This window comes from Cryptomeria japonica, chromosome 3 (assembly GCF_030272615.1).
Source record: "Cryptomeria japonica chromosome 3, Sugi_1.0, whole genome shotgun sequence".
Lineage (NCBI taxonomy): Eukaryota > Viridiplantae > Streptophyta > Pinopsida > Cupressales > Cupressaceae > Cryptomeria > Cryptomeria japonica.
In genome coordinates, this window is record NC_081407.1 from 492,094,750 (window position 1) to 492,120,443 (window position 25,694).

Here is a 25,694-nt window from a genome sequence, read left to right on the forward strand (position 1 = left end):
TTCTTCACAATACCTAGTAAACTCATTAGAAGTAAATTCTCCACCCCGGTCAGATCTTAAACACTTTAGATTCTTATCGGTTTCCTTTTCAACTAGGGATTTAAAGATCTTGAATTTGATGAATACCTCGGATTTCTCCTTCAAGAAAGTTACCCACATCATCCTTGAAAAGTCATTAGTGAAAATCATAAAATACTTATCACCATAAAAACTTCTAGTCCTCATAGGACCACATAGATCAGTATGCACTAAATCAAGAATATGCTCTAAAGAAAAAGATTTACTCTTAAAATATGGCAAAGTAATCTTACCCATTTGACAATCTTTGCATAACACATTATCTAGTTTAACAAGTTGGGGCATACCTCTCACCATATTAGAATTGCTGACCCTTATCAAGTTATCAAAGTTGACATGACATAACCTTTTGCACCATAACCAACTATCTTCAATTTTAGCCACCAAACAACTATTCACGTTAGCATTCAGATTGAAAAGGTTACCTCTACTTTGTTTACCAATAGCTATCAAATCTCCATTGCATCCCATGATCTTGTATAATTCTTTTTAAACTCAAGGTGATATCCTTTATCATTTAGTTGTCCAATACTCAACAAGTTATGTTCTAAACCTTCAACCCAATAAACATCATTTGTATTACTCTTACCATTCAATGAAATTTATCCTTTACCTTTTATCATGCAGGGTGAGTTATTACCAAATCTTACCACACCACCATCAAACTCTTCAAGGGATATGAATTTGTCTTATCACCGGTCATGTGATGTGAACAACCACTATCTATTATCCACTCATCACTAGAGTCAAACTAAGATACCAAATCCTTTTCATCAATCAGATCTTCCTTCACAGCAACAAAGACAATTTACTCATTGTCCTCTTCCTTAGATTCCTCATCTATCACTCCTTCATCAACTGCAACATAGCATTGTTTCTTCCCTTTTCCTTTATATTTCCTAAAATTCTCCTTTCTATCATTGTTAGGGCAATTTGTAGCAATATGTCCAATATTATTGCAAGAGAAACACTTAAGAGGTAGTTTACCTTTATATTTACCAGTGCCTCTTGGAAGTCTCTTAGCCAAAAGAGCTTCAAACTCCATCAAGTTGTCTTCATCATCATTATCTCCTCTACTACCACCATGACTAGATCTACAATTATAATTATGATATACATCTTTCCATTTTCTCATAGGTGTACCGGTTACAGATTCTTTAAAAGCCGATTCAAATGCCTTAGAAACACTATTATCAAAACTACTTAATTCAAATGCAGCCAGTTTACCAATAAGAGAATCAATAGTGACCTTATCACTACTTACTGACCTTAACTCTTGAGTAGCAGAAACTTTGATTGCATAGGTAGATAAAAGAGTTCTAAGCATCTTACTTACAACAGTGTCATGTTCAATCTTTCCTCCAGCACTTTTAATACCACCAACAACCTCTTTAATCCTTTGTCCATATTGAGCTATATTTTCACCTTCTACCATTATCATATCATCAAATTTACCTCTAAGACTGTCTTCCTTATCTTTTTTAACATGTTTATCACCACCATAGATTAGTTCCAATTTCTCCCAGACTTGAAATGTAGTTTGTAAGCCATGTACATCAATGTATTCAGTATCAGGTAGTGCACTTACAATGGCTTCCAATGCTTGATTGTTTTCCTATTGCTCCTTAATTTGATCTAGAGTTAGAGGAACAGTAGGGGGTACATATTTAGTAGTGACATTTTGCCAAAACTGATAACCCATACCTTTGATATAAATCTTCACTCTATCTTTCCATATTCTGTAGTTGTCCTTTGTAAATTTTGGACCCTCCTTCTTCATCATTTTCCCCCTGATCTTTTCCACAAGTGGTTAAAAATTCCTGCACATAGAGGACCTAAGGCTCTAATACCAATTGTTATTTACAAGCTCAGGTTAATACTGAGAGGGGGGGGTGAATCGGTATTAACAACAAACTGAAATTTTAAACCAAACTGATCAATACTTCAAAACAGATCATAACCAGTACCAATAGCCACTAAAATCAATCTACTATTCAGATTTATCAAACTGCTCATTTAAGTGTTCCATATCATGCATGCAATAGAAAGATATCAACTTAACACAAAAACAAATCAATCACCATATGAACACCAAGATTTTCATATGGAAACCCAAATGAGAAAAACCACAGTGGGATTGGTACCCACAAGATTTTGCACTCTATCAGAATGCACCCTATTAGGAGCCTAGCCCAGTTAGGAGCTTACAATTATGCCCAATTACGAGCAGACCCAGTTAGGAGTCCCCTGGTTAAGGGATTTACCTCAACCCTATTAGGAGCTTCACTCTGTTAGGAGTAACCTTGTGAAAGGATTTAGAACCCAAGCTAATGAGTCACCCGGTGAAGGGATTTATACAATCAGGCATGTCAGGACCTACCCGGTTAAGGGATTTTGAGTTTGCTACAACTATTAGGGAACAATAGATGTATGATTTGAAAATAGCTATATCTGCTTGTGTGTACAAATCCTTTTCTACTCCAATGTACTTCTCTCTTGCACACACACACACACTAGTTTGGCCACACACTCTTTTTTTGATCATCGACATAGTAAATCATCACATACTTATCCTAAATAGACTGTACAACTTAGTCGATTATAAAAACCTAACCTCATACTAATATTTACATCATAGATATTTACAAATAATTACAGATCATCATATGAATCATTACAACAAATTACAAATCAATTACATTTGTTGAATGATCATAAATTATCACCACACTTCGATCTGATAAGCAATCAAGACCTTAAAACATTCTTCTATTTTCTTCACTATTTCCAAAGAGATTCCATCTTTAATCATGCCAAAACAACATTTTAACACTTCACGCAGATTCATCCATGTCATCACCATCTTACAAATATAGTTTAATACACTACTGAACTCAAAATCATTACTGGTTATAAGATTTGAATACTGGTTCTTAAACCCTACTAAAACCCTATAGGAAAATACATCAGCCAATCACAAACATGACTTCCGGTAGCCAAAACTTGATGCGGTTTCGGTCATAACCTCATTAAAATGTTACAAACACATATTCCAAACCCCAACACCAAATTCCTCATCAAACTCTAGATCCAGTTACTTAAGCATAACACAGTTTCACATTAATAGTTACAGTCATATTTCAAATCCATTCCATAGCTTTCTGGTCAATCATAGACGACTTAGATAACATGATAGAACAATGTAACCATAATTTCCATCAATGACAACATAAACTAGTCATCAAGTCATCAAAAAACATCTCAACTATATCATCACCAATAATCCTTATACCAGTTCATCAATATCATCAACAGTTATGCCAATATCTGTGTGTGTGAAAAGTGGATAAATTCTGCAAGTTGTGAGACACAACACTTCAATTAAGTCATTGCATGCATGGTTAGACATATATTATCATGAATATAAAAACCATAACAAATCGACCTATTTCTTTCTAAAATATGTGAGTATAGACTTGCTCTTAGATTTGTGTAAGCAATGCCAGTGACTAGACTACATCGAGACGAAGGATTTAATCTATATGAGCATAAGAATAAGATAAATGGATGCAATATTAATCTAGATGAATGAATAGTAAGCTAGATGAATGAATATTAAGCTAGATGAATATTAAGCTAGATGAATATTAAGCTAGATGAATGAAAGCATTAACGATTAAACTAAACATGCAAAAATCTACACTAAGATGGAATAATCTCAAAGCACAATATTTTTAATGACTCCAGAGAAAAAACTACACAATAACAATATATCTCGAGGGTGTCTTGAATGAGAGATGAAGGCTGAATTTATAGAGACTCAAAAGAGAGACCAATGGTCAAGATCAATTGACAATGAGTGGTTTAGATTCTTAATCTAGGTTAATTGAAATAATTGAGAGATCAAACTAAGTTAATCTTGAGGTAGATTCCAATTATAGCCTAATTGAATACATTCAAATTATAAGTTTGAGTTTGCATTGGAGATAAAATTAGTTGATTCCATTCATATTTCTTTAATTTGCTCAAGATTTTTAGTTAGAAGAAGCCTTTTCAATACAACTGAACTTCTTTCCTCAAGAAAAGCTCTAAGTTTTAATTTTAGAGAAAAAATGATTAATTCAATTTAATTGCTTTTCTGATTTCTCAAGTTATCTCAATTTTAGAAAAAGAAATATCTTAAGTTTGATTTATTCTCTCAATTTAATTCCTTTCTTTTGTTTTCAATTTAACTCTTTCTTTTGTAGATTAATTCCCTTTTTCTGTGAATAATCTATTTTTGTAAATTAATTCCTCTTTTTGTGATTAATCTCTCTTTTTGTGATTAATCTCTTTTTGTATATTAATTCTTCTTTTTGTGATTAAATGGAAAATTTATTTATTAATTAAATATGCTAGTATATTTAATTAAATAAATAGGATAATTGATCAAAATGATTTACTTGGAATGATTTAATTAATTAAATAAATATTTCATTAATATAGAGTGATTTATTTGCCATGTAACATTAATGATTAATTAGGTGCTCAAGGTTGAATTAGTTGACTTTGGTTAGGACCTTGGTGATGTTGTCGAGATTAGGGGCCCATGGTTTAGGTGACCATTTTTAGGGTATTACATTTGCCCCTCTTTGAATTAATGTGCAAGCAGCATGTTGGTTCAAAGAATAGTTGATGTCAAATAGATATCAGTTTTTAACTTGATGGATCACGAACTGATGAAGAGCGAGATGTTCAACTTGATTTGAAGCGATGAAACTGAACAAATTGATTAAAGTGATACTGATCCTGAAATTGATTTAACTAGGACCGAGCAGAGAGAGATACCATTCTTGAACTTGATTGATCAAGAAACAAGCATCAATCTAGAACTTGATTGAACTAGATTGACCGAAAAAATAAAACCGATTCCGAACTTGATTGAACAAGAATCGACTGAGTGAGAGATAAAACCGATTCCAAACTTGATTGAACAAGAATCAACTAAGCGAGGGATAAAACTGATTCTGAACTTGATTGAACAAGAAACGATTAGCAAAGCGATAGAACCGATTCTAAACTTGATTGAACAAGAATCGTATGAGCGAGAATGTCCAACTTGATTTGATGTGATGAAACCGAATACCGATTTGAAGATTGATTCAGATAAGGACAAAAATTGATATGCCCCTAGAGATTACTTTATTTGACATCAAAGAATCTCAACTTAATACGATGTGATTTAGTTAAGATGCCCCTAGTAACAAGGTTTAGTTGATTTTCTTAGACTAAAAAGATTTGTACTCGACTTTAGATGAAGATTTGAAAAATTTCTTGACTTTTAAATAATGATAATCACTAAAAAGATGTGATGAGAAAGATGTAATGAGTATGCCCCCTTGGGAGCGAAATCGAAAGAAAGCGAGGGTACAATGATTTTAGGAAATTTTGAAAAGAGAAAGATTTAGTGATGATAATTATTTGAGCACCAAGAGTTGATGTAAGAATTAAATTGAAATGAAATTTTAATTGAGCACAAAATGATTCGAAAAAGTGACTTGAGGATGAAAGTGCTAAGTGGTCAACCTCATGAAATTTCGACTAGAAAATTGACGTCAGATTTTGATTCTGATCTCGAAAATAAACTCAAGACAGTCGATTTAGGCAAGGGTACAAATTTGATGTTCATCAGAGAAAGTTTGAAAATTAGGGTTTTGGCTATATAAGAGGTTCAATGTGTCATTGTCAATTCATTTTTACCTCTCAAAGTTTAAAAATTGGAAAAACCTACTACGAAGAAAAATGGCAATTCTGATTCATGGCATCGATTCGAGCTCTAGAGATGACATAATCAACCACGAAACTATGCCCCAGCAGTAAGTGATCGATCTTAAGCCTTTTGAATCTCAGATTTTTTGAATTTTTGTTGAATTTTTGCATTTTGAAATTCGTTTCAAGTTAGGATGTATCATTTTGTCATGCGGTTCATTACCATTTTTCGTACGAGTTTCTAGATTTTTTTGTTTTATCGTATGCACGTGTAGGGTTTATCGTCTGGTGTACACCCTTGTTTCATATGGAAATGTTCTTGAGAGACCATTTAATCATTCAACAAGTATTATATTGTTGTTTGGGTCTATTTACTCATGTGGGTCATTGTGTTTGCTCGTACAAGTTGTTGCTTGACTATGGTAACTCATATGGAAAACATCAAGTATTTTTGAAGATCTAAAGAGAAAATTTTGATTTTAAATGTTATAAATTTGGATTTCTTTGGCATGTTTAACACATTCTTAATGCAAATTTGATCACGTACTAACAATTTGTGTGTTTGATTTTGCAGAGTCAATTGTCGGATATTCAGTTTTGGTGTACATTTCCGTCGATGAAGAGACTAGTGTGTGATTTATCAGACACATAGAGAGGTCACATAGGGTTGTGTGGATTTGGATATTTTTTATAGATGCCCGATATTTGTGCGAATCATGGTATGTTGACCGTATTAGTTGAGTGTTTCTATTCTGAGCATAACACATTTCATTTTCCACTGGGAGAGATGACAATCACTCTAGAGGTTGTTTACAGGATATTGAGGATTCCATTTGCTGGAGATAAAGTAGATTATGATTCTACTCCATGATCAGGTATTTTGGCTCTTAGACGTATATTCCATGATGAGACTATCCTTGATCGTTCTACCACTTGGGATGATTTGATGAGCAAGTATGGTGCAGAGTACCCTCTAGCTTGCATTTTGGCTGGCATGATTGGTTATTTGGTTATGCTAGATAGAGGACAACAAGGTTTTTTATGTGGATGGGGCAGAATGTTAGAGAGATTACTGACGAATCCAAGAGCATGAAGCAGATGCCTTAGTGTTGCAAATATGGGCATGGGAGCATATCCCAATTTGCAGACCTATACTGGATGATTCTAGAGAGGCACATCAGCCTATCATATGTTGTTACTCAGGTTATGTCACACAGCCCCACCTGGGAAAGACTAATTATTGGAGGAGGCAGTTGGATTACTTGATAGTTGTAGTATGGAGACCATATAGTGGTCTAGAGATATGGGATGATTGGAGGGCACAATGAAGAGATATGTTCATGAATAGACCTCTCATCGGTAGAGTGATTACTATTATTGAGTGATTTGTAGTATCTAGGGTTTTGAGACAGTATGCGAGACCGCATAGTATATCCCAGGAGTTTAGAGCGTATGATAGATATGGGGAGGAGGAGAGACTAGTATGGGTATCGAGACTATAATATGTGTTGTGCATGCAGGAGGTAGTGGGTTTATAGCCACAAATATGGGAGTACCAGGAGGATGTGGCAGATGCGGGGGTATTGCCTCAGTATAGAGATTGGTTTTAGAGACACCCCTTCCCTCTATTTACAGATCCGAGAGAGCATGCGCCTCTTATAGATGAGGTTGAGGAGGATGCACTAGCACAAGTACATGTACTAGGTCAGGTACAGGGATGAGTGTAGGTACAGGGACAGAGAGTGGATGTACCTAGATGGATAGGAGGTGATCCTAGTGCTAGTAGCAGTAGGGCACTAGTGGGAGGTCAACAGTGACAGAGAGGGGAGGGTGCTTCCTTAGGAGCTTATAGCATAGCAATCCTAGTAGCACATAAGGTTGTGTCGTATTCTTAGTATATGGCTCGATCTGAGGGAGCTAGGGCACCTAGACAGGACGTCGGTCAACATGCACCACCTCCTCCACCCGATGATGAGGGAGAGGCAGAGGGCTAGATTTGTTATATACCTCCTAGATTTTGTTATATACCCCATTTTTGTAGCTTATACAATCTTGCTCTGATGAGACATTATATGTGACCTTTGATATCATTTCTACTCTTGAACAATGAGATTATGATGAGATATATGAGCTCTTGATTTGATTTCATCGTACTTGTGTTGATTGATTATGAGATGTCTTTTTATATGCTTTATTCTATATGTATGCATATCTTTTCAATATAGATGTATTTAATGGGGATGAATATGGATGTTTTTCTTTTCTTTTTCATATGCAAATAAATGATGAAAATGAGTAACTAGTAATGCAAATGTTTATTCTTCATGCAATAATATGAATGCAAATAAGTATATAATGAAATGTATGGATATATATAAGATGCTCATGTATGCAACTAACATCTCAATACACAAGTACTCAATCAGAGAAACGATGATGAAAAAGGGGTACCACTTAGCTGAGAAATGATGATTGCTTCAGAATCTCATTCAAAAGATAAAGAGATCATTGTTATCATGCCAAAATCACCTAAAATGCATAAAATTTAAAATAAATTTAACCTAAACTTAGTCACCAGATTCAGTATGCTTAATTTTCATCACTGAGCGTTTTACAAACACAACAGGCAAAAAAAAGTTCCTTCCTTTATATATGCAATATTAATTATCTTGTCTGCAATGACCCTTTTATTGTTCATGTCATTGGACATATTACGCATGAATCTAGATTGCACATTAAAGAAATTCCCTCAAAAAAGACAAAGCAATGACTCCAACCTCCCTGTAGCATACAAATAAGCAGAGTTGAGGTATGTGTGGCAATTTCACCTTGATGTGAAGGAACTTATCACAAACACCCAGTTGATTAGATGTTTCCAAATCAACAGAATCATTCCTACAAGAAGAAAACAAAGAAAAGTATTATGCCCCCAATCCTTGCTCCTCTTAGTCAAGATAGACTTCCTCAAGTTACTCAAAGGGAATAATAATCGAAAACCAATTTAAAAGACATCACACAAAGAAAATTGCAATCATATCTCAAACAGTTTAGTGATTATTTTTAGTACTCTTGTTTTGCTTGTTTACTCAATGATAAAACTCTATAGTGGATAGGAGACAAATGACTGACTTAGATTGGATGACTTGGTACTATTGATAGAAATATGACTTGGTTAAACTGCTTAGGACATTAAATTGATCAAGCGATTACCCTAAGACTGGGACATTAATTGGTTTCAAGCCATGAGGGTTCCAAAAGAACCAAGATGTCACAAAAGCGACTAAAAGATATGTACAAGTGGAAGAAAAGATGTAGGAAATCGGGAATGAAAATAGGAAATGCCAAATTTGCATTGATAGATGGAGCACGTTTATTTTAGTTCTTTTCTTTTCTTTTTATTTTTTATTTTTTTTAATCTTTTGTTGTACAGGTTGCTAGAGTAGGGAATACTAAGTGAAGAATTTCTTCAAGTGGATGATGTTGATCAATTCATGAAGCTTTTCTCCTTCCTATGTTGAGAGTTGATAAGCACCAGAGCCATAGATTGCAGTAACAATGTAGGGATCCAGCCAGTTGGGTTCAAACTTCCCTTTGTTGTCCCGAAACTGTTGATTTTTAGGATTCTCTCTCAAAACAAGGTCACCAACCTGAAATTATCTTTGTCAAACTTTCTTGTTATAACCGAGCTAGACATTCTAGAATCTAGAATCTATGTTTGCTAATCTATAATATTCTATGTTTGCTAATCTATAATCTGCTGAAATGATACAAAGGTAAAGTATTTCTTGAGGTCATCAACCATTCTTTTATAGGGCATCAGTTTCTCATCCTGAGTCTGATATATATCATTGATCTGGTCGATAATCAACTGAGAGTATCCATAGATGTATAACTCAACAACCTTCCATTTGACAGGTAGCTTGATTCCATTTACCAAGGCTTCATATTCTACAATATTGTTGGTACAAGGAAAGATAATCTTATACGCCTTTGGGATTGAATATCTCTGAAGAGTGATAAAAAAGTATTCCAGCAGTAGAACCTTGTTGAGTGAAATATTTGTCAAAGAATATTTTCCAGGATCGCTGAGTAAGGTGCATGATGGATTCATCCAAAAATTCTAGGTGCAAAGGTTGATTGTCTTTTAGTGGAGCATCAACAAGTTGATCTGCAATGACTTGTCCTTTGATAGCTTTGCATTTTATATATTCAATGTAAAATTTTGTAAGAACCATGACCCATTTAAACAATCTCCTTGTAAGTGTTGCCTTGCTAAGAAGGTATTTGAGTGGATCAATCTTAGCCACTAGTTTGATAGAATGTGCTAGCATGTAGTGTCTTTCTCTTTTGTTCTCATCCTGTTGTACCAAAAGTGCCCCCAGTGATGTATCAGTAGCTGATATGTGGAGAATAAAGGGCTTGCCTTGAATTGGTGGCATCAATATAGGTTGATTAGAAAGATATTCCTTTATTTTCTTTAGATTTTTTTCACAATCTTCATCCCATTTGTATGTAACTCCTTTCCATAATGCATTTGTGAATGGTTGAACCTTATATGCTAGCTGAGAGATGAAGTATCGTATTGATTGGAGCCACCCTTGTAAACTTTTTAGTTGACTGACATTCTTTGGAGGTGGCATTTCCATTATAGCTTTGACTTTTTCTGGATCCACTTCATTTCCTTTCGCTGAAACAATATATCCTAGGAGCTTACCAAATGTAACCCAAAATGCACATTTCTTGGGATTTAATTGGAGTTTGAATTTTTCCATCCTATCTAATATTGGACCCAGTTTTGATAGATGTGTTGATCTTTTCATAGATTTAACTAGAGTATCACCAACATAGTCCTCCATGTTTTTGTGCATTATATCATAAAAAATTATTGTTACAACTCTTTGATAAGTAGTGCCTGCATTCTTTAAGCTGAAGGGCATTTACATTCCAACCAGAAAGTTCCCCATGCACAGATGAATGTTGTTTTTTCTTGATCCTCGGGTGCAATTTCGATCTGATTGTGTCCGAAAAAACCATCCATTAAAGAGTACATTTCTTAGCTAGCAGTCATGTCCACTATCATGTCTATGTTGGGCAGTGGAAATCATCTTTTGGACAAGCTTTGTTTAAATCTATTAAACTTGTGCAAACACATGTTGATTTGTCAAGTTTAGAAGCAAGTACAATATTAGAAATCCACTCGGCATAATCAATTGCTCTGATGAATCCTGCTTTTAGTAATTTTTCTAGCTCAGCCTTAACAAGTATTGCAACATGAGGATGCATTTTTCATAGTTTTTACTTAACAGGTTTAACTTTGAGAGAGATAAAAATATGATGCATTATGAGGTCAAGATCCAGACCCAGCATATCAGCACATGTCCATGCAAAATTGATCCTCTTTTCCATGAAGAAATCAACAAATTCTTTTAGTTCTTCGGTGGACAAGGATTGAGCTACATGTATGGTGTGTTGAACTTCTTCTGTTCCAATGTTTACTGGTTGTGTAGGTTCAATTAGCACTGATGATCACTCTTGAAGGTGATCAGACAAAATGTCAAGTATCTCACCTTTAGGCGCCTCAAAGAGGTTTTCACCATTAGGTACATCCTTTATTTTTAGTATTTTTTTATTCTGACATCGCCACAATGTGGTTTTCACCATCAGAACTCTTTTTTTCTTTTTTTTTCTTTTTTGCGACTAAGATACTTTACATTTGTTGTTGTCATGTTCTCACTTTGTTGACTAGTGGAAAATTTCATATGTTCAACTGTATTAAGATAACATGCTAATGTATAGTTGTTGACAAAGGTAGGTATATTCAAAGGTTGATCTTGGAGAGTATAGTCATTAAGCTCAGGATGTACCCAAGATAAAGATTTAATAGGTTCAAGATAATTCATGGTATTGCCATCACAACATCGGACCAACAAGTCGAGTTCTAGAAGACTACCTTGTGTAAGAGTCTCGAGACCAGGAAGAGTTAGAACATGATTATCAAATTTTACATTAGTATTTAGGGAACCTAACCCAATAGACTTACCACTAGCACCATCCTCTACTTCAGACTGGACTACATATTGTGGTTCGACAGTAACAGGTTCAACAGAGAAAGTTCTGACGTTCATGACGAAGTAGCCATAGTTTGGTTTCGAATAGGTAATGTCATAAATGTAATACCCTAAAAATGGTCACCTAAACCATGGGCCCCTAATCTCGACAACATCACCAAGATCCTAACCAAAGGCAATTAAATCAAACTTGAGCACCTAACTAATTAATTCTTTAATAATTAATGTTACATGGAAAATAAATCACTCTATATTAATTAAATATTTATTTAATTAATTAAATCATCCCAAGAAAATCATTTTGATCAATTATCCTATTTATTTAATTAAATATCCTAGCATATTTAATTAATAAATAAATTTTCCATTTAATCATCAAAAAAGGAATTAATTTAAAGAAAAGGAGTTAAATTGAAAACAAAAGAAAAAAATTAAATTTGGAGAAGAAATCAAACTTAAGATATTTCTTTTTCTAAAATTTAGATAACTTGAAAAATCAGAAAACCAATTGAATTGAATTAATCATTTTCTCTAAAGTTAAAACTCAAAGCTTTTGAAGAAAGAGGTTCAGTTACATTGAAAAGGATTTTTCTAAATAAAAATCTTGAACAAATTAAAGAAAAGTGCATGGAATCACCTATTTTTATCTCAAGTGCATGGAATCAACTAAATTTTATCTCCAATGCAAACTCATACTTATAATCTGAATGCATTCAATCAAGCTATAATTGGAATCTATCTCAAGATTAACTTAATTTGATCTCTCAATTATTTCAATTATCTCGAAATGTGATTTTTCTTGAATAATATCAACCTCTCATTATCAATCGATCTTTGACCATTGGTCTCTCTTTTGAGTCTCTATAAATTTAGCCTTCATCTCTCATTCAAAACACCCTGGAGATTTATTGTTATTATGCACTTTTTGCTCTGGAGTCATTGAAGATATTGTTCTTTGAGATTGTTGCATCCTAGTTTAGCTTTTTGCATATTTAGTTTAATTATGATTGTTTGATTTCATTTAGCTTAATATTCATTCATTTAGCTTAATCTCCATTCATCTAGCTTAATCTTCAATTATCTATCTTAATCTTGCATACATTTAGCTTATTCTTGTGCTCATATAGATTAAATCCTTCATCTTGGTGTATTCTAGTCACTGGTATTGCTTATACAAATATGAGAGCAAGTCTATACTTGCATCTTTTAGAAGGCAATAGGTCGATTTGTTATGGGTTTCATATTCATGATTATATATGTCTAACCATGCATACAATGACTTAATTGAAGTGTTGTGTCTTACAATTTGCAGACTTATCCACTTTTCACACACACATTTTTGGCGCCCACCATGGGGCACGAAGACTACATCTTTTGGCCTCACAAATTAGCTTACATTTATTTTTCAGATTTATTTCTCAAATTTTTTCCATACAGTTTTTGTGAAAACTCATTCGAGTTTTCACAGAGGCCCGAAAGACAAACTACAGGTATCGTACGGTCCATCGTGAAATATTGTATGACTGGGTTAGAATAATCGTAAGGTATTCTGGTTTTTGATACTAAAAACAAACTAGATTTTTTAGGGTTTTTCTTGTTGAATTTTTTATGGTACTAATGTTGACCCTCACTTGTTGTCTATTTGCCTGAGAGATTTTAACAACCTAATCATTTTTTTTTCATAACGCTTGTCAAAGAACACGCCTGTCGCACAAAAATAATATGACTATGGATTCATTGTTTTTGTAGGTTTCCTAAGGAGATTCAACTGAACTTCATGTATTCTTTAAATTCATTTTTTTAGGCACTTAAATTGCTATCTGGTTAATGAACAAATCTATCTTTTGTCTTTTAAGAAAAATATAAGAGGTAGGAGAGTATGCTCTTGTCTACACAGACAATCAGAAATCTAGACCCTCAAAGGTTTTTCTAAATTGGAGATTTGTGTACCTTTAGCAGGCCTGTCACAGTGGGAAAAAGTAATCAACCTGTGAGAACAACCCAAGTGAGTACAGCTGGACCTGACCATTCCAACTCACTATAATAAATAAACCTCTGGTGATTAAAGTCTTAGAGGATGGGATTTCTCTTTGAGATATCTCATATTGAACATTTTGTAGGGCCTCGTGGTCTAAATCACATTTACATGATTACAGCTTGTTTCGGTACCTTGTCGGGCTATAGGACTCAATCCTGCTTGCGTGACTTCAAGGGGTAATCTCGAATGGAATTCCTGAATAAGAACTATAAGATAGAGGCTACCTGATTCACCTCTAAAAGGGGGATAATATTTGTGCAAGAGAGATAGTAACTCTCCCAAGATACTTGCCATTTCGTGCCCCCATTAGCATTTGGAGTCAGATAATATGACATTGAGAATCCATTGTGTGAGACTCAGTGGCCATATTTTGATTAGCTATTGGGTGTGTACCCAAGTCTACAAGCAAAGGTTTTCTTCTCTAAACCAACTTTCGTAGGGTTAGCGTGTTGTGCTTGAAGTCATTATACATCTTGCATGTTTACTATGTTTTCATCCCTGAAACTGAAATTAAAATACTGAAACTGGAGAAAACAATCAACAACATCAAAAACTCAGTGATCAAAACTCTGTCCTAGTCAAAATATGGTCTCTATCAGTCATCAAAACTCTGTCTGTGTCAAAAACTAGTTTCTGTCAGTCATCAAGACTTTGTCTGTGTCAGAATCTCATCTCTTTCTAGTCCTCTGTCATACGAGTCTACTGAATTGTCATCTGGGTCTACAGAATTGGTCATGTCAGTTTATCATCTGTCATGTCAGAATTGTCATCCGACTCTACAGAATTGTTGTTATGCTCTTAGAGAATTGTCATCTGGTATTTGGTAAACTGTTGTATGAATAAACATAATCCTCATCAGATTGTCATTTGTAGAGCACTAAATTATTGTGCGATTTTAGGCAGCATCTCGTATGAGAAACTGTCTGTGTCATCTAGGAACTGTTAAATTATCGTCTGGGTCTGAAAAATCTGTCGTACGAATTCCTGATTTTGTTATTCCAGAAACTTGTCTGTCTACACACTTTTCCACAATTGTTATACTTGCCTAATTAGTCTACAGTGAGCATAAATCTGGTCATCATAATTCTAAGCAAAAAAATCTCGATAGTGTACCCTTGTCGTTGTGTTGCCCGGTTTTTGATCATCTTTCAGCTAGTTCAATCAACTACTTATCAAATTTAAGTTACTTTGATCACATATTATATAGGATAGATCATTCCTGAAACCAGACTATCTTAGTCACTTCTCTCAAATCAAACTAAGTTACTTAGATCACGTCTTATACATGATAGATCATTCCTAAAACTAGATTGAATCTTAGTCACTTTTCTCAATCACCACATTAAACGAACAACTAGCTTCAATTTGATCTTGACTTCTGCATCACATCTAGCTCTTGGTCACATCAGTCATAAATGCCTACTCAAACCAAAAGTTCTCAAAATAAATCTACCAAAGGTAAAGGATCATCCTTTTCATTACAAGATAATCCATTCTTCGTAGAGGACTCTGTCTCTAATAAACCTTCGTTGTCAAATAAATACTAATTTTTGATCAACCCTTATCTCCCATCATGTCTGGAGAAACGCGAGAAAGAGAAGCTGCTAAACATGATACTTATGACAATATCAGCACCCATGCTAATGAGAGTGATTCCTCATCTAGTGAGTTTGAAGCCTCTAAACCTATAGAAGCTATTATAAATAACTGTCAAAAGGATAAATATTTCTGAAAAATGATGAAGATTATCATGGCTAGAGAAAAAGAAGATTATCTTCTAGAGCTAGCAAAACAAGGTGCTAAACTCCCTACTAATTATAACATTGAAACCCTTATTGCTAAAGAGGAAGGGACACCATTAGTGCTGGTAAACAAACAATTACAAGCATTGCAGACTAAAATCAAATAAATGAAAAACAAGGATAAATCATCCAAGCAATATTCTTTGGACACGATATGGCCATTCCCATTTGACTAAAACCTTTATATGCCTCCATTTCCTTCAAGAGTGGAGATTCCTAAGTTTGACAAATATGATGGTAATACAGATCCCCAAGACCATGTCAGAGAATTTTGTGCTTTATATATGGAGTTTATGCACGAACAAACATATCTCATGTGCCTTTTCCTGAGGAGTTTAGGAGGACAAGCTATGGAATGGTTTTCAATCCTACCTATGGGCATTAAATTTTTTGAGGAATTAATCAAATTGTTTCTCCAACAATACTCCTATAATATTTGTCATCCAGTCACTATGATTGAGCTTTGCAACACTAAATAGAAAATAGGAGAACCTTTTCTCACTTTTCTTCAATGTTGGAGAAAGATTTTCTCTAGATATTCATGACCTATTCTAGATTCTGAGAAGATGGATATCTTTATCAATAACCTGATCCCTGAATTGAAATACAATATCCAAATGCAAGTGTACTCTTCATTAAACAAAATGGTAGATAGTTCCCTAAGAGTGGAAGATGTGCTTATAAAGAAAGGAGATATATCACTTTGGAAAGAAACACAACAAGGCTCTAGTTCCAAAGAAAATAACAAATACTAGAAATATAACAAAGATAACAATAGAAATTTTGTTAATAATGGAATGGTGGACACTGTTAAACAAAATTAAAACCCATAATATTTAATTTGGCTAGCGACATAAGCCCTTAAAGAAACTTAAATTGTGGCAGAAAACCCTCCGAAGAAAACAAAAGAGTGGTTTAAAGAGAAACCTTAGCTTTCAAAGCCTAAACACGTTTTCACTCCTTTGGAGGAATCGTATGAAGCAACTTTTAAGATTTTATTGGCAAATGATCTGATAACATTGCCAGAAAAATATAGACCATATGATCCAGAAGTTAAACCCAAATGGTGGAGGGAAAATGAGTAATGCAAATATCATCAAAACAAGGGTCATACAACAAACAACTGCATGAAACTCAAACATGAGATTCAAGACCTCATCGATGCTAGCAAAATTGTTGTTGGAAATCACACAACTAATGTTGATCACAAAGCCTTTAAAGATCCCTTTCCTTCCTATGAACAAGGTGATTCCTCAAAATCCAAGGGAGGTGCCAAAGTCTATTACACCTACGCCAACAATGACAATGTGATCAACATGATTGAATCTTCCCAATCTAAGTATTGCAACATGATCATACTCAAAGATAAACAACATAAAACACAAAATGCAAATGTTGTAACCCGCACTCAAAAGAAGGTTACTCTAAAAGGAGCTAGTTCCTCAACTCCTAATCAAACAACATCAAACCTACCTACTTCTTCAAACAGACAATAAGATATGGTCACGGCTAAATCTAAGCAGCTGGCTTCATCATCATCTCCTGGATACAACATTGCTGCACAATTTGTTAGCATATAATTTTTCAAATTAATTATTCTCTTCAAATGTTGTTCTCCTCTATTTCTTGGCTTTATACATCGAACACTTTTTTATCACGAGAATAGTTATTGTTGGATTTTTTGTGCAGGATGATCTCACAACATTAGTCTTCTTCTATTTATGATCCATCTTCTGAGATTCAACCATCAGTTAGGCATATTGGGGGTGGCAATGAGATAGGATAAAGCAATTTGAGATCCTTGTAGGCACGAGTCTTGCCAAGGTGTATGTTTTTATTGCATCTCAGGAAGCATAATGAGAAAAGGCATAGCCCTTATGAATGGTAGAAGTTCTAGTTTGATTATTAATCTTTTCTATCCTTAAGAGGAAGTAAAAAATTACAAATAGTTGAAAGTTGCATTATCGGGCTAAGTTACCCCGATAAAAACAATTAGGAAACAAATACTAGCTTTTGATTGGTGTATCATATACCGATAAGAAAGCATGAAAATCCAAGATCAGACCTATCGGCATCACTCTTGCTGATTATAGCATGGATTCAATGGCGACTATACCACAGAAGCATATACCGATAAGGCTCATCGGCATAGTGAACATAAGCAGCAAAAGTAGAAAATTTTCTTGCCGATAGCTAATGAGGCTATCGGTAAGACTTATACTGACAAGTGCAATAATGAAAATTTCCATCGATGAAGGTTGTAGCGAAAAGAAAGGCATCGGGGAAACAATTCTTATCGCTATGATGCCAAATGAGTTAACCTGATAGCCGATGAAAGTATCAGGGCAACCTACATTGATGCATTAGAAAATAAAGTTGTTGGCTTAGGATATCCCGATGAAGAAGAATAAGTTGTCGGTATAAAAGAAAGGTTTTGCAAAGGGAAATACACATTGGGAAGACATATCTCGATGAATCATTGTCTCATCAGAATTCAAAACTAAAACAATGGTTTACTATTTAATGCTTGTAACAATTATATCTATGGCTCACACGAGGAAAATTTCATTGCAATTCAATATGTAGGTGTATCTGACATATGAGTTAAGATTGTTTAAACTGTATTGCACACTAGCGAACGATAATTCACAGAGAGCATACATTAAGTTTCAAGAGACCAAAGCAGAGAGTTGTGATAACAAAGATGGACACATTGAGTTCAACCGAGAAGAAAAGGGCGGCAAAGATTTCAAAGCCCAAGGCAAAAAAGACTAAGACAAAAGATGTGCCTCCTATGAGAAGATTGAATCAAGATATGATTCAAAAAATGCAAGCACCTGGCCTGAAGTCCAGAAGGTTGAAGTAGCACCTACCTGGGAGAGACCACTTGGAAGATAAATACAGAGAGGTTGGGGATGTTTGGACAAAGGTGAGGGGGTATGAATTGTTTATTTTTTATTACCTAAGGAGAAACAAGGAGATTCCACTCTGTAATCCATAGATGACAAATTTGGGTAAGTTAATTGTCCCAAATGTTTTTGTAAACATAAGGTTGTTGGATGTTATGGTTAGGAACTATAATTCCTCAAAGAAATATATTCAATTCCCGAATGGTGATGCTTTCATTAGGTTTTCTGCTAATACTGTAAATGAGGTTTTTAATTTAGATCCAAACCCTGACAAACCCTTGTCTTTTGGGGAATTAGAAGAAGAATATCTTAGGATGGACACCACATACACTGGTTGGAAACTTGCCATTCATAAAGCACAACCAGAGAAGTTAACTAAGGAAGATGGGCTTCCTTTTAGCATTGATTTATTTAGACATTACTTGCAGTATACATACATGTCATACAGACAAGTAGGAGGAGTTGAGGTGCCTGATTTGTCCAGTACTGGGCCACTGGTTTTAACCTCAGACATACAAATGTATGAACCCAAGACCTTTAATTATGTTGCATACCTGGTAGAAAAATTGCATGAAGGTTTTTTAAACCTAAGGGATAATCAGAACCCTACTTTCAAATTTTACTCATTTCTAATGCATTTGATTATGTTCTACAGACATACAAGTGGTTTATGGCTACAAGACCTCAAATTAAATACAAGGAACAGGGAAGGTGAGGAACAACTTGTGCAAATGTGGATATCTCTTTGGGATTCTCGATATATTAGATCCAAGTACATTAAGTTTGAAGAGCTCATAGTAAAACCATTATACAAAATGTATGGAGTTCCTTGTGAAGGATCCATTTATGAGGAAATTAAGAGATTCTTAAGGCCTAAGGACTTTGATGATAGGAAAATTGTTGACCACAATTAGGGAGACTAGTTTGTAAATAAAGATTTCACATGCTTCAGAATATTTGGATTTGAAGGAAGCCCTTATATGGTGCCTAAATTAGTCCCAGATAGGATAGCATATTTAGAGATTGTACGACAACTAAGTGTATCAAATGCTAAGCATTTTTCTGATCGGAGAAAACAAGCTTTCATGCCTGGAACATTAAGTTTTGGTGATTTTACAATTGTGTCCACAAAAGCTTATGAAATCATCGACAAAAAAATAATGGAATAATATAACCTGTTTGAGCACTATGCTAGAAAAAATTATGATCCTGAAGGTTATATACACTCTTGCAAGAAGAGGCAAAACCTGGGAGATTATCTGCACTCAAGTTTGGAGGCAGAAGATATTTTTAGAAATATGGAAGATATAGAAGCCCAAGAAGTGATTGATAAACTAAATAAGGAAATAACATAAAATAAACAAAAATTACAAGAAATTGGAACTGAGGAGGAATAAGTAGAGAGTGAATCTAATGAGGTTGGAGCCATCTCTAGGTACCAAATACCAGAGAAATAAGAGGAACCCAATGTGCAGGAATAAATTGTGACAAGATTATAGATTCATGATGATTCTAGGTTGAAGAATATTTTGCCTTTGTTGCAGATAATATTTTTATTTAAATCAAAATAATTCAAATCATTTTTATACAATTTCAAGGGAAAGAAACTGAGGGATTCCATTCCCAATATCACACTAGAAAATGAAGCCGAATTGTTGAGAAGGTTGAAAGAGGAAATAGATGTTGAATTTGTCACAATGACCCCTCAAAGGGAAAATAGTTGCTTACAAAGGTTGGAGTGATTTTTTTTCCTAGATGGGATCTTAGTGCATCTTTTATTTTTGATAGTTTGCTACATTCAGAGAAAAAGGAATTTAAATTATATGTACAAGGTGTTAATGATGTATTTATTGGGTCACAGTTTGATCAAGATGAAGAAGCTCTACGGTTATGGGATTTGTACCCCCTAATAAAAGGCCTAAAATCATTTATGTTGATAAATATTTTGGAGATATGATGAATCTTAAGGTTGGGGAGATTGACCCTATTGTTTCTACAGATATTGGAGTTGATGTTTCAAAATTCAATAGGGCGCAAATGATCAGGATAGTAAGATAAAGAGACCAATATAAAAGATTGTATGAAGAAACACTAAGAAGAAGTGGACAACCAGTACCACTGGTTCTTTCTCCCGATAACTCATAGTGGAAGAAGAAGTGTGAAGAGCTGCAACAAGAAAATAAAAAGTTACTTAGACAAATACAAATTGTAAGAGCGTATACTGCCTCTGTATTTCTAACCAAAAGATTTGAGACCCTACAAGGTATTCTAGGAGAATTTTGGATGGTTTTTCAGAAGAATGTGGATAATGCAATTTCGCATAACAGGATCCAAAATAGGTTGGAACTAAATTGCATGATAGGACAATGGCCAAAGCAAAATCCAAGGAAATTAAAAAGATAAAAAGATTGTTGGTAAAACACAATTAATTTGATGAACAGTTACAATATGAATACAATCAATGTAAATAGATAGTGAAACATGGTTTCCCAGTGTTGATGATCAGAATTGAGAGATTAAAGACAAGGACAAATGGATCTCAGAGTGTCGAAGTCTTCTCAATGTTGTCCTCGATATTGCCCAGGTTGATGGTGTTGAATTAAAGGGGACTATGGAACAGATGGAAAGGTTCATCACATGGGAGATCATTGTTAGGAACCTGATCCAAGATGCAGATGCCTACAAGTCACTGGAATACTTGGAGCATATTAAGAAATTTCGCGAAGTCCTTAAAGATTAAAATTATTCCCAAATATTTTAAAATGTTATTTACGAGTGCTTTTATGTAATGAGTCTAGTAGTCAAGTTAGTTCTAGTCAGATAGCTTTTTAGTTTTTAGTTAGGTTAAGTTAGTTGGATTCCAAATGAAAGGGTATGCCTTTTTATTATGGAACTGAATCCTCATTTATATATAGGGGATCTTTCTGGAAAGGAAGAGATAGGGTTCATTTTCTATTACTTTTTCAAGACAATAGCTTATGTAGTACTTATGCAAGTTGTTTTTGGAAATACTAAGTTGGAGGAAGACACTATGTGTTGAGACCAACTGATTTCATCTTTCATTCTCAATATAAAAAATCAAGTATCTCTTTATCTCTGATGGTATCTACATTTTTAATTGGTTGATCAATTTCCTATGATAAATCTATTTAACTAGATTAATTTGATGTGCTATCTTATGTACTTGTGATTCAGTTTATTTTTCATTTTGAATAACAGTTTGAAGGGTTGATTGGCAAACTTCAAATTGTCTTATTGGTCTTTCAGAGAGAGGTTAAATTCAATAAGACTAAAATGCATATTATATTCTGATTACAACTCATACAGATGCCTTTGAAGTGATGGTCTTGGTATAAGAACAAGCTATCAAAACTGTCTCTAGGGTTATACGTAGGATTTCTCAATTGAAGTAGTGTGAAATTAATTAGGGATGAAGGCATTGGTCTTTTTTTGATTTGATGTGATTAAATCTGGTGTTTTCAGAGCAATCTTCATTAAATGAAGCATACTTTAAATTCATATAAGCATACCTTTTACAATCTTTCATTTATGAATAAACATTTTTCAGTCTTCAATAAGAAAGCATTATAGCCAGGTAGAAGTTAAGAAAGATTACCATCTTAAAATTACTGGTTCTTTTAAATCGGCTATATAAAAACCTTTAACCTATAGATTTAGGTTTCAGGTATAGGTTCACCCACCTTGGTTTAGCGAATCCTAAAGTGCAGCGGAATTTGATCTATCGGTCATTCCCGTTTGTTGGCCAAGACTGATTCGGAAGTCATTAAGACAAGTGGAAAAACTCTTTGATTTCCAATCTTTGGTTTTGGGAACCAACACAATTAAAATGAACCACCACTCCAATCTCCATTTTTTAACTTCTTAATATCTCTTATGCCATAGACAGGTCCTAGATAAAGCTTTTCTCACTACTATTGTCCCCAAAGATTTAGATGTAGATCAGTTTCAATATATGGTGGGTCACCTGACTTCACCTCATTACCTCACCTTATTTAAATAAGATGAAAATTCATTGAATCACCCACATAACCAGTCATTGCACATCAAAGCTATGATCCATAAACATTGATTCAAACATTTTTTGATAGATGGAGGCATTGGGTTGAATATTTGTACCTACAATCTACTGACATAGTTGGGATTTTCTAAACATGTCATTTATCCAAGAAAGAAAATCACCATCAAAGCTTATGATGAAGAAGAAAGAACTTCTAAAGGTCTGGTACTATTACCGATCAGGGTAGGACCTATGGAAAGAGATGTTATCTTTCAGGGCTTGACCTTCCTCTTTTATACAACATCTTGTTGGGCAGGCCATGGATTCATGAAATGCAAGCAATACCTTCTACCTATCATCAGTGCTTAAAATTTCCTTATAATGGAGTTGAAGTCAGTATTCCTGCTGATACAAGCTACGCTTGCAATACATTGAAAAAGTCTATTGATACCTTTGTTCTCGTAATAGAGAAGCCTCTATAGCTGAAAGTTCATAAACTTTGAAGAAAGACTTAGAAAATAAATTGAAAATCATGGGTACTGGCATAGATGGATACAAGACAGAACCTTTACCTTCACTAATGTCTCTTCCTCCATCGCCAAGATAGTCTGGAAAACCATCTAAGGCTATGAAGCCACAAACTTCAACTCCAAATATCATTTATGATGGTATTTGTGTATAGTCCTCTACTTCCCTTGCATATGGAACAGAAGAGGAGGCTATTCTCAAATGGCTTTTCAAAGAAGAAAATGAAAATAAAGAAGTGCAACACTATGAGATGTCCCATGAACAATATGGTCCAGGCTATAAGATGATTCAATGCATGGGATATTCAGGTACCAGTCCTCTGGGAAAGCATTAAGAAGGTATTGTTGAACCTATTAAGCTACAAACTAAGTCTACAAATGATAAAGCTGGACTTGGATACTATTTAGAGGAGTCATCATATAAAAAACATAATTCTCGTAATCAATCTAAGTGGAGGAAAAAGATACTATCTTCAACATCACCAGAAATAAACACTCAACAAACTCAGGATGAGTATGAAAAAGAACAAGAAGAATTGGAAATCAAGAGAGAAGAAGAATCTTGTAATCAAGTTCCAATTGTAATAGTAGTAACACTACAAGGAATGGAAGTTATAGAAGATATGGGAGAAGAAATGGAAAGAATTAAAGAATTGTTTGCACCACTGAACATTTTGGTCACATGCACAGGAAGAATGCAAGTAGATGATTCACAAACTGACTTGAATGAATATGAATGGGGTCTAGAGCCTTTGTCAGATGCATCAACTGAAGAAACTCTTGAAGAACCTAGTGATATCATAGATGAAGCACAAGAGATAGTGCGCTTAAAATTAAAAAAGGAAATAGAGGAAATTGGACTAAAAAGACAAGAAGACTATGAACAATAGCTGAAAGAAGAAAGAGCACAAGAAAAATCATCACCTACTATGTCTTCCTCTAGTGAGGTAGAGAAAATCAAGTATGAGACTACAAATGAAGAATTGGAGTCTACAGAAATAGGGCCGGTCATTATTCCAGAGGAAGCTGAATGGAAAAGATGGTAGAGACTAACAGAGTCATCAAGGATATGTCAACAGGTATGTCAACTACAAGTGATCATTACACCAAGTCATGAAGGAACTTGCAGCATCAAAGATGTAGATATTGATACTATACATACTTTCACTAAGCCACTTGAAGAAGAGTCAGAGGCTTCATCTTCTGACTCTGATCACTCTAAAATAAGCTCTATTTATAACATTACCTATTCAAAACAAAACTATGACTACTTCGTCATGAATGTCGACACTCTGTCTGCTGACCCTGTTATTGTCGAACCATGATATGTAGTCCAGTCCGAAGTAGAAGATGGTGCTAGTAGTAAGTTTGTTGGGTTAGGTCCCCTAAATACTAACGTAAACTTTGATAATCATGTTCTAACTCTTCCTAGTCTCGAGACGCTTATGTAAGGTAGTCTTCTGGAACTCAACTTGTTGGTCCGAGGATGTGATGACAATGTCGTGAATTCCCTTGAACCTGTTAAATCTTTATCCCCGATGCATCTTGAGCTTATTGATTGTACTCTTCAAGATCAACCTTTGAATATACCTACCTTTGCCAATAAATATACATTAGTATGTTATCTTAATGCAGTTGAACAAATGGGCTCTTCCACCAGTGAACAAAGTGAGAACATGACAACAGCAAATGTCAAATATCTTAGTTGCAAAAATCAAGAAAAATAAGAATTATGATGGCAAAAATCACATTGTGGTGGTGTCAGAATTAAAAATAGTAAAAATAAAGGACGTACCTAATGGTGGAAACCTCTCTGAGGCGCCTGAAGGTGAGATACTTGACATTTTGCCTGATCACTTTCAAGAGCGATAATCAATGCTAATTGAACCTACACAACTAGTAAACATTGGAACACAAAAAGCTCAGCACACCATACATATATATCAATCCTTGTCATCCGAAGAACTAAAAGAATTTGTTGATTTCTTCATAGAAAAGAAGATCATTTTTCTTGGACAGTTGCTGATATGTCGGGTCTGGATCCTGACCTCATAATGCATCATCTCTCTATCACTACCAGAGTTAAACTTGTTAAGAAAAAAATCCAAAAAATGCATCCTCATGTTGCATTACTTGTTAAGGCTGAGCTAGAAAAATTACTAAAACCTAGATTTATCAGAGCAATTGATTATGATGAGTGGATATCTAATATTGTACCTATTTCCAAACCTGACAAATCAATATGAGTTTGCACATATTTTAGAGATTTAAACAAAGCTTGTCCAAAAGATGATTTTCCACTACCCAATATAGATATGATTGTGGACATGACTGTTGGCTATGAAATGTACTCTCTAATGGATGGTTTTTCTGGATACAATCAGATCAAAATTGCAGCTGAGGATCAAGAGAAAACAATATTCACCTGTGCATGGGGAACCTTCTGCTAGAATGTAATGCCCTTCAGCTTAAAGAATGCAAGTGCTACTTATCAGAGAGCTGTAAC